We start from the raw sequence: 10,859 nt of genomic DNA, 5'->3' as shown, positions 1-10,859 counted from the left end.
TCGAGTGAACAACTATATCTTCTTGTGCTTTAGTCTGATTATTATTTGTTGATGACAAACTAGAATTGGAACCATCACTGGGTACCATTGCCTGGCTGCTATTAGCCATTGAACCATGAGCAGACTCCTCAGCAGGCTCATGTTGAAATTTATTGACATCAACCATAATCTGTAAAGAGCTAGATGAATTATAAGTATTAGATTCATTAGAAGCCTTCTCATGAAACTTTGCAAAAGGAAATTATAGTTCATCAAAATCCACGTGTCTAGTTGTATACACTCGACCAGTAGAATCAAGACATTGAAAGCCTTTATGTTGAGGACAATACCCTAAAAAAGTATAGGGTTTAGATTGAAAATCTAACTTGTGCTTCAGACAGGGTCTCAAATGAGGGAAACATAAACACCCAAACATCCTTATCTGTCCATAATTAGGTTTCTTCTGAAACAATTTTTCAAAGGGAGACATTCCTTCTAAGACCCTTGTAGGAAGCCTATTGATTAAATGCACAGCTATAACAACAGCATAAGCCCATAACTTGAATGGCAAATAAGCGTGTGGAAGCAGTACAAGAGCAAGTTCAATTACATGACGATGGTTGTGTTCAACTACTCTATTTTGCTCTGAGGTGTGTGGACATGTTAAACAATGAGATATCCACAATTAAGTAAATACCTAGACAAACTACGATATTCTCCTCCCCAGTCACTTTGGACTGCTTTTATAGGTAAATTGAATTAAACCTTGATCATTTGCTAAAACATATTAAATGCAACAATGGCTTGAGACTTATCATGCAGTAGGTATAACCAAGAATGTCTTGTGCATGTATCCACAAATGTCACATAATACCTATAGCCCTTTGAGACAACATGAGAGGGTCCCCACATATATGTAAAGTCTAGTTGGAATGGAGTGTCATACACAGATGTAGAGTCAGAAAAAGGTAACTTCTGACTTTTTCCCATATAGCATGCAACACAGGTTGTATTATTATTTCTTGAAGGAAATTTTACATTCAGTTCTTGACACATTTTAACTAGTTTATCATGTGAGGGATAACCCAAACGTTGATTCCATAGATCATACACATTTTTTGACAACTATGTTGAATTAATTTCTGTCCTAGAACCACTACCAGCTGAAGAATGCACACCAAAAACATATAGATCATCATTTTCTCTACCTCGAAGTAAGACTGCACTAGACTTCTCATCACGAACAAAGCACTCATGAGCATGAAACTCGAGAAAAACATTATTATCCCTAACAAGCTTTGACACCGAAAGTAGATTATTGGTTATTTGTGGTACATGCAACAAATCAGTTAGTAGTGAAAGATGAGAGGATGAATTCAAAGATGCATAGCCAACATATTCAACTTCTAAAGCAATTCCATTACCAACAATAAGTTTACCTGGATTATCAATGTCAACTGATTGATTAATATTCACACCATCATATGCAACACCTGAATCCATAACCCATTGTTCACGAGAAGAAGATGGTTTGGAGTGAACTGATGACTTCGATCTAGTTCTTTTAGCAAAACAACATTCACATCCAGTACTCTTGTTGTCATTCATAGAATAATAAGCAGCACTAGAGTCATCCTTTGAATATGAGTTAGTATTGGCAGTAACACCAGGAAAGTTTTCATCAAATCGATGCCAACATCGATCGACCAGATGTCCATTTTTTCCACACAGTTGACACTGCAGCCTAGTTCATCCCCTTCCTCAACCAGAAAACCTTCCACGAGAGTATGACTAACGAGAAGATGACCTCAAGTCAAGCTGATCTTCAAATCCTCCTGATACTTTCCCTTGATCCATATGAGCACTAATTGGAAAAGCCTCGAGTGACTCACCAAATCTGCTATTGCGTTTCAATATCCATGAGTATAGTGTATAAAGCACCAAGTTTCACTGATTCTCGCATAGTTGTTAGAACAGTCACAAACGATTGATAGTCACAAGGTAACCCTTTAAGAATGCTAGCTACATGCACAACTTGAGACACAACACTCCTACAAGAGGCCAAGGCATCACATAATTCATTTACTTTTGTAAGGTAAGCTCGCATCGAATCATCACCTTTCTTAAGGGATTCTAGTTTATAGTGAAAATTAATCACAGTAGTAGTAGATCGATTGGCAAAGAACTGCATCACCTTAGTCCATATAGTAAACGTCGTCTCAGCACCTATGAATTGAGGAAGAAGTGATGGACTAATCCTTGAAAGTAACCAAGATGCAAGAGCACTGTCCTGAGCTATAAATTCTTCATACAACTCATTCGGTATTGCTTCACCTGAGCCATCAAGCACCGTCGCTGGTGGCAATGGCAGAGATCCCATCAATAACCGCTCCAAATGATAAATGTGAATTGTTAGTAGTATTTGTTGCTTCCATAAAAGAAAGTTAGTTTCATGAAGGAAAACATTAATTTTCTTGTTTGAGAAGAATTTAGAGCTTCTCGAAGGAACCTCCATCGACGAGGAAGATCTGTCACCGTTCAGCATAATGACTTTTTAAGCAACGAAAGATACCATGTAGAGAAATTAAGAAACAATGAATAACATTTGATATTTTCATTATGCTTTATGTGTACTGCATTACAGCCACCTTATATAGAAGATGTGCCTTCAAGCTTATTTAACATCTATAACAACTTCATAACAGAATCCAACATCCTTTAACAGCCAAAACAACTAACACACACACACAATGCACATATTAGGAGCATATGCACACGCTACTGCATATTCTAGAACACAAATGTATATTCCATAATGCATATTCCAATATTACGTAACATGTTGCGACTATCGCGGGCATGATTTCTTCCTAAAAAATCACAATACTTCTAAAATATTTTATCGCGTTACGTTAATATTACGTCGCGGTGACCTTCAAAACCGTCATGATGTGGCCGTTACACTGTGTTGCGACCATAATTGAATACCATGGGTGGAGGGGTCTGAAGCAACACACGAGGAACAGGCGAGTAAGCAGGTGTTCAAAGGGAAAGCAGTGGACGGTGGTGCATCGAGTTCAAAACCAAAAAACACTTCCAATTTAAATGTTGCATACTTGGAATCCAACCCGTAGAAGAAGAAGGCAACTATGAGTACCAACATAGCATTCAGGTGTTACCATCTATGGATAGCCAATATATTACAGCAGTTCAATACTTGGTGAGACAAATTTCAGGGAAACATAATGTTGTAGCAATAATAGAGGATGGTGGTGCTGATGCGGGGTCGGGGAACCAAAAAACCTTCTCTCACACTAACGGAATCAGGATTATGAGCAAATGAAGTCTCAAGCTGGGGACACAAAATCAAAATAACTCAGATGGTGGTGGAGAAATAGTAAAGGCATAAATATGGATTAAGGGGTTCATTCAACAACTTGGTAGGATGGAGGAGGATAATAACCGACGCATGGATCTTCAGATTGCTGCTCGACTAGCTAAAACATGTTTAATTACTGATGATGACTCTATTGATGTGTTTGGGGAGGAGGAGGACCTGGAAGACATGATGCATGACTAAATTGGGAGTTTTATATTTCTTACTACTGTTTTTAATGAATTACATGTTTTGGAATTGCCAAGGGGCGGCTAGCCCCACTTTTCGGCACACTTTTCGTGTTGTTGTGGTGGAGTCTGAACCAAATTTGATTGCCTTGTTTGAGTATCGGATCAACAGGAATGGGCAAATAAGGTGTTGTCCAATTTGAAGTTTCTATATTCGTTCCGAGTGGAAGCTAGGGGTTTTAGCGGTGGTTTTTGGGTGTTGTGAAATGATCTGGTGGAGGTAAAAGTTGTAGCTATTGCCAACTAATTTGTCCACTGTCATTGTCGGCATCAAAATCATAGTGGGTGGATTCATTTGACCTTAGGATACGCAAGTCCTCAAAGATTGGTGAATAAACAGCTTTGGCAATCAATAATTGTTCTTAATTCTGGAGACGCATAGGCTTGGTTATTAGGGAGATTTTAATTCTATTGCTACCCTGAGGAAAGAATGGGAGATGTTCGGCGTGTGAGATCAGTTAGTAAGCACTTTGTGGAGTTTATCCAGGAAGTAGGTTTAGTGTATTTAGGATATCAGGGATCACCCGTTCACGTGGTCAAGGGGTACGCTATCTCGGAGACTTGATCGATGCTTTGCTAATGGTCGCTTATGTGAGGTATTTCTAAACTCTCAGTATATGCATCTAGACCGGTTGGGATCTGATCATTGCCTAATTTTGTACAAGAGTCAAACCAGTATTGGCAGAGTGAGCCCCCGTCCTTTTCGTTATATTGCAGCTTGGTAGGACCATCAGCAGTTTCGGGATTTTCTTCAGTCTGTATGGAAGATTCAGGGGAATCTGGAGACGAATTTGCATGAGTTCATAGAGAAAGTAAAAATTTGGATTGAGGAGGTTTTTGGCCATATTGGGAAGAGGGAGAGAGTGTCAATTGTGTGAATCCAGGGAATTGAACGTGCTCTTTATGGGTATAATTCGAATTTTTTGAAGGATTTGGAAGTTCAATTGCTTACGGAGTTAGATGTAGTGTTGGAGTGGGAGGAAAACTTTTGGAGCCAAAAAGCTTGCTCAAACTAGATAATCGGTGGTGATCATAATACAAAGTATTTTCATGCATCGGTTATGGCTAAACGACGGAGGAATATGATTAAGGTTCTTAAGAACGAAAATGGTGACTGGTGTTCTGAGGATGATGAGCTGCACGAATTAGCAATGAGTTTTTTCTGTCGTTTATTGAGTAACGAATGAGGGTCGAGCAGACGGCGTAGAAAGATCGATTGCTTGTTCAAAGATGTTAAAGACGTTGTTGGAATTTATCTTAGGGGAACTAATATTAACAAACTTGATAGTACTAATTTAATGCTTAACAAACTTGATAGTACTAATTTAATGCTTTGTAATGTTTAGGTATAGTCTAACCAATCATTTTATAGGCAGATTCATTCTTTCATTATAGATTGATGGATTAGTTATAACTAAACCTTGATTTGGGTAATAAAATCAAAATTATCTATAAAAAAAAAAAGGAGGGTCGAGCATTGATTATGAGAGAGGCATGTTTCCTCATATTACAAGAGGGTATTTGGACAAATTAATAAAACATGTAATGGAGGATGAAGTACGCGCTGTTTTCTTTGTAATGGCCCCTCTTAAATCGCTCGGATTGGATGGGATTCATGTTGCCTTTTACCCAAAAAAAATTGGAATTTAGCGAGTGATACTGTTTGTGCATTTATTCGGGGAATATTTGAACATGACTATTGGATGGATAATCTTAACCAAACTTAACTGGTTTTGATCTCGAAGTTGGCAATGCCTGAGTTGATTAGTCAATTTTGACCTATTAGCCTTTTTAACGTGATTTACAAAACAGTGACTAAGATAATTGTGAATAGATTTAAGCCTCCCTTCTGTAATGGGTCTTAGAAAATCAAACAAGCTTTGTAATGGATATTGCAGAATACGGCTATCGGATAGAGCAAAATCGTAACTAATAATTTGAGAAAATAAAAATGAAGATAAAGAATATATAAATTTTACGTGGAAAATCCTAAATAATATAGGGTAAAAAACACAGGTAATGATAAAAGAATTTCACTATGAGAAAATATGAATTACAACTTCTCTCGATCTAATAAGGAGAAAACAATAACAATTCTCTCTTGATAAAAAAGAGAAAACAACTCTCAAGAAAACTCTCTAAATTATCTAGTATTGGGAGAAAGCTATAATGATTTGGGATAGTTTTGAAGCTAAATGGGTTAGGGTATTTATAGTTGAAGCTTAAGGACAAATCTTGTAAATACCCTAAAGTACAAGGACTAATTTAGTAATTTTATCATGCCATGAATTTCAACAATTTTAGCTGTTTTTTGACTACACAATTCGATGGAAAAATAAGTGGCAACTTTCGGTGCCACCTACAATTAATTTTCAGCAATCTCTCACTTGAAGATTTGATTGGAACAATCATATCTTCACACCATTCTTTCTACCTTGTACCATCATGTTGCTTACATCTCTGATAGGCCACAAGATGATCGACACCAAGTAAATTTATCAGTATTTATCGTCTTCATCATGAAATCTGCTATGTTGTCTTTGGTATGGATCTTATGCATATTTACCGCCCCTTCTTTTACCTTTTAACGAATGAAATGGTACTGAACTCGTATGTGCTTTGTCCTTGAATGAAATTTTGGATTCCTTATTAGATGAAAGGCGTTTTGACTGTCACAAAACAGAGAGACATATTCTTTATTGTGCCCAAGCTCCTCCAATAGCATCTTCAACCAGATTGCTTCTTTACTGTCTTGTGTAACTGCTACATATTTTGCTTCTATTGTGGATGTACCCACAACTGATTGAAATTTTAAAACCTAGCTTACAGCTCCACCAGCAACTTTGAACACATATCCTGTAATAGATTTGTTTTTATCCAAATCCCCTGCATAGTCAGAATCGACATACCCATTGATAAGTAAGTTTGATCTTCCGTAACATAATGTAATATTTGAGGTCTCTTTGATGTATCTCATGATCCTCTTTAATGAATTCCAATGCTCTTTGTCTAGATTCGCCATGTACCGACTAACCACTCTCACTGCTTGTGCAATGTCTGGTCTTGTGCATATCATAACGAACATTAAACTTCTCATTGCTGATGTATATGGTACTCGAGACATCTTCATCCTCGTTTCTTCACTACTAGGACTCATATTGGAGGATAATTTGAAGTTAATAGGAAGAGGGTAGAAATTGGCTTATAATCTTGCATGTTGAATCGTGACAAGATCTTCAAGTAATTCTTTTGTGAAAGCCAAATCTTCCTACTACTTCTGTCTCGGTGAATTTACATCCCCAGAATCTTGTTTGCTGATCCCAAGTCCTTCATTTCAAATTTCCTAGCCAGTTGTGCCTTCAATTCTTTAATATGATCTTTGTTGGGTCCTGCAACCAATATGTCATTCACATACAACAACAACAACAACATAACAAAATTGTTATCACCAAACCTCTTGAAATAAGCACAAGGGTATGCATTAAGTCTGTTGTATCCAAGGCACATAATGAAGGAATCAAATCTCTTATACCAACACCTCAGCGTCTGTTTTAGACCGTATAGAGATTTGTTCAATCTGGAAACCAAGTTCTTCTTTTCTTTTTCTTCAAAACCTTCTGGCTGGAGCAGGTAAATCTCTTCTTCAAGATTTCCATGAAGAAAAGTTGTTTTAACATCTAATTGCTTTAGATGTAAGTTCAATATAGCACACATTGCCAAAACTACTCAAACTGTTATTATTCAAACCACAAGAGAAAAGATTTCATTGAAATCAATACCTTCTTTTTGAGCATATCCTTTTACCACCAGTCTTACACGATACCTCTCCACTTGATCGTCACCATTTCGCTTGATTTGAAGACCCATATGTTACCAATTGGCTTCCTTCCTTTTGGTAGTGGCACAAGGTCACATGTATTATTTTTATGAAGGGCTTCAATTTCTTCTTGCATCGCCATCATCCATAGTGAAGCATCCGAGCTGTTTATTGCCTCCTGGTATGTTGATGGCTCACTGTCCTCTGTTAAAAGATAGTATACAACATTTCCTTCTATAACATAATCTGAGTTCCAATTGGGACGTCTTCTCACATGATCTGATTGACGAGTAGTTGAAGCTTCAGAACTATCTGGTTCTTGTTCATCATGTGCTGGTTCTGCTTCAGAAGAATCTCCTTGTTCAACCTCCTTTTCCACATGTATCTGTGTAGTCTCTGACTTTTCAGTACTATCATCGTCTTCTTTTCTTTGTAGTTTATCTTCTACAAAGATAACATCCATGCTAATGATCACTTTGTTGGCAGTGGGATCCCAAAAGCGATACCCCTTTACACCATCATCATACCCCAAGAATTTACATTTCTTGGATTTTAAATTCAACTTTGAAATTTCTTGGGAGTTGTACATCACGTACACAATACTTCCAAATACATGGAGGTTTGAATAATCAGTTGGTTTACCAGTCCACATCTCCATTGGTGTCTTCAGCTCTATTGTAGTTGATGGAGCTCGATTCACCAAAAACATGTGGTATTGACTATTTCTGTCCAAAATGATTTTTCTAGGCCTGCAGCCCTCAACATTGCTCTTGTTCTTTCTAACAATGTTTTGTTCATACACTTTGCCACTCCATTTTTTTGAGGAGTGTTCACCACTGTGAACTGTCTTTTGATGCCTTATTTTCTGCAAAAGTCATCAAATTCTTCACTTGTGTATTCTCCTCCATTATATGTTCTGAAACACTTGATCTTATTTCCAGGATCAAGTTTCACTCGTGCTTTGATGTTTTTAAAAGTTGAAAATTCATTTGACTTCTTCTTAATAGGGTACACTAAACATCTCCTGGAGTAGTCATCAATAAATGAGACAAAGTATTTTTCTCCACCTAGGGATGTAACTGGTGCTTGTCATACGTCAGAATGAACCAATTCTAGAACACTTTTGCCTCTAGAATTTGACGTGTTGAATTTCGATCGGTGTTGCTTACTTGTTATGCAATGCTCACACAAAGTAAGCTATACCTTTATTAAGCTTGGAAGTAGCTTTTGCTCCACAAGAACTTTCATTCCTTGTTCTAACATATGTCCAAGTTTCCGATGTCATTGTATTGCAGAATCTGAATTACATGAGGCAACAGAGGCTTCTGCTTCTAGCAAAGTCACTCCCTTCAGCATGTACAAGTTTGCTGCTATCTTTTCGCCTTTCATCACCACAAGCGCTCCATGGAACACTTTCATGATTTCTTTTCGTGTTTTAATATTTCTTGTATTATTATCCAACAATCCGTAGGATAATCAATTTTTCTTCATGCCTTTCACATGTCGCACATCTCGAACAACTTTAATTATTCCATCATACATCTTGAATTTGATGGTTCCCACACCAACGATCTCTAAGGCATGATCATTGCAACTATACACAGATCCTCCTGAGATAGGTTTATAATGATGAAACCATTCTCTTCTTAAGGTTATGTGATATGTTGCTTCTGAATCAATGACCCATATATCTGTAAATCTTTTTCTACCTTCCACGGTGGTTGATGCTTCACAACATAGAGCATCTCCATCATTTGAAGTGTTTGCGGTATTGCCTTGTGGATTGGAGTTTTTCCTAGACTCCAACAATCCTTCTTCAAATAACCCTTCTTTCCATAATTGTAGCACTTTAAAATTTTTTTGTTTCTTGACTTTGATCTACCATGTTTGTGAGTGCTACTTTGGCCACGTTCTGTTGATCTCCCTCTCATTGTTATCAACGCTTCTGCTTGTTGTAGATTTACTTGACTGTCTTCCTTTTTCTTGCACTGATTTTCTTCTTGTAGAATAGCAGCTGCATCATCATTGAAGACTAGACTAGTGACATTACTGTTTGTCAAGTTGATGATGAGTTGATCATACAAATCAGGTAGACTTTGAATTAGAAGTTCAACATGTTCTTGTTCTCCTATTTTACATCTTAAGGATATAAGCTGAGAAAATAAAGTGTTCAGCGTGTTTAAGTGCTCTATCACTGAAGTAGATTCTGGCATCTGGATAGTGTACAATTTCCTCTTAAGAAAAATTTTATTGTGCAACGATGTGGCCTCGTACAGTTTGGTGAGATGATCTCATATCTCCTTAGTTGTCTTCTTCTCCTTGATGCTTGATAATACTTCATCTGTTAATGCTAGATGAAAGTTTGTCATAACATTCTCGTCCATTTCGATCCATTTGTTGTCATCTATGAAATCTACCGGCCTTTCACTGATAGCTGCTAGACAACCGTCTTTCCTCAGGGTGGCCTTCATCTTCAATTTCCATAATGAGAAATTTCTCCCATTGAACTTTTCAAAATCAAATTTCGTTGCTATAGCTTCTATTACAGATAGCTCATATTACGGATAACTCCCACTATTTCACTATCATGAATAGTTCTATGGAATCTTCAAAGAATGGGTAATACCTTCTTACTTGCTTATATTGGAGGATCCACCTTTTGGTGGCAACTACAAAAATAATAAGTAGATATTACATACTCAAATCTGGCTCTTGATACCAATTGTTGCGGAATACGGCTATCGGATAGAGCAAAATTGCAATTAATAATTTGAGAAAATAAAAATGAAGATAAAGAAGACACAAATTTTACGTAGAAAACCCTAAATAATATAGGGTAAAAACCACGGGCAACGGTAGAAGAATTTCACTATGAGAAAATAGGAATTACAACTTCTCTCGATCTAAAAATGAGAAAACAATAACAATTCTCTCTTGAAAAAAAGGAGAAAATAACTTTCAAGAAAACTCTCTAAATTCTCTAGTATTGGGAGAAAGCTAGAATGATTTGGGATGGTTTTGAAGCTAAATGGGTTAGGGTATTTATAGTTGAAGCTTAAGGACTACTCTTATAAATACCCTAAAGTACAAGGACTAATTTAGTGATTTTACCATGCCATGAATTTCAACAATTTCAAGTGCTTTTTGACTACCTAATTCGGTGGAAAAATAAGTGGTAACATTCGGTGCCACTTGCAATCAATTTTCAACAATGGAGTGATCCATAATGGATAATATAATAATATCGCAGGAAATGATACATTTCATGCGTAGGAAAACAAGTCGAATGGGCTATATGGCTATTAAGACTGACTTGGAGAAGACGTATGATTGGTTAGAGTGGGCATTTATCGAAGACACTCTTGTTTATTTGGGATTACCTGTTTCACTTATCCGATTAATCGTGTTATATGTGTCTACAGTTTGTACCCGTATTTTG

This window comes from Hibiscus syriacus, unplaced genomic scaffold (assembly GCF_006381635.1).
Source record: "Hibiscus syriacus cultivar Baekdansim isolate YM2019G1 unplaced genomic scaffold, ASM638163v2 tig00111095_pilon, whole genome shotgun sequence".
NCBI classification, from domain to species: domain Eukaryota; kingdom Viridiplantae; phylum Streptophyta; class Magnoliopsida; order Malvales; family Malvaceae; genus Hibiscus; species Hibiscus syriacus.
The sequence above is the reverse complement of the archived record's forward strand: the minus strand, read 5'-3'. Positions refer to the sequence as shown.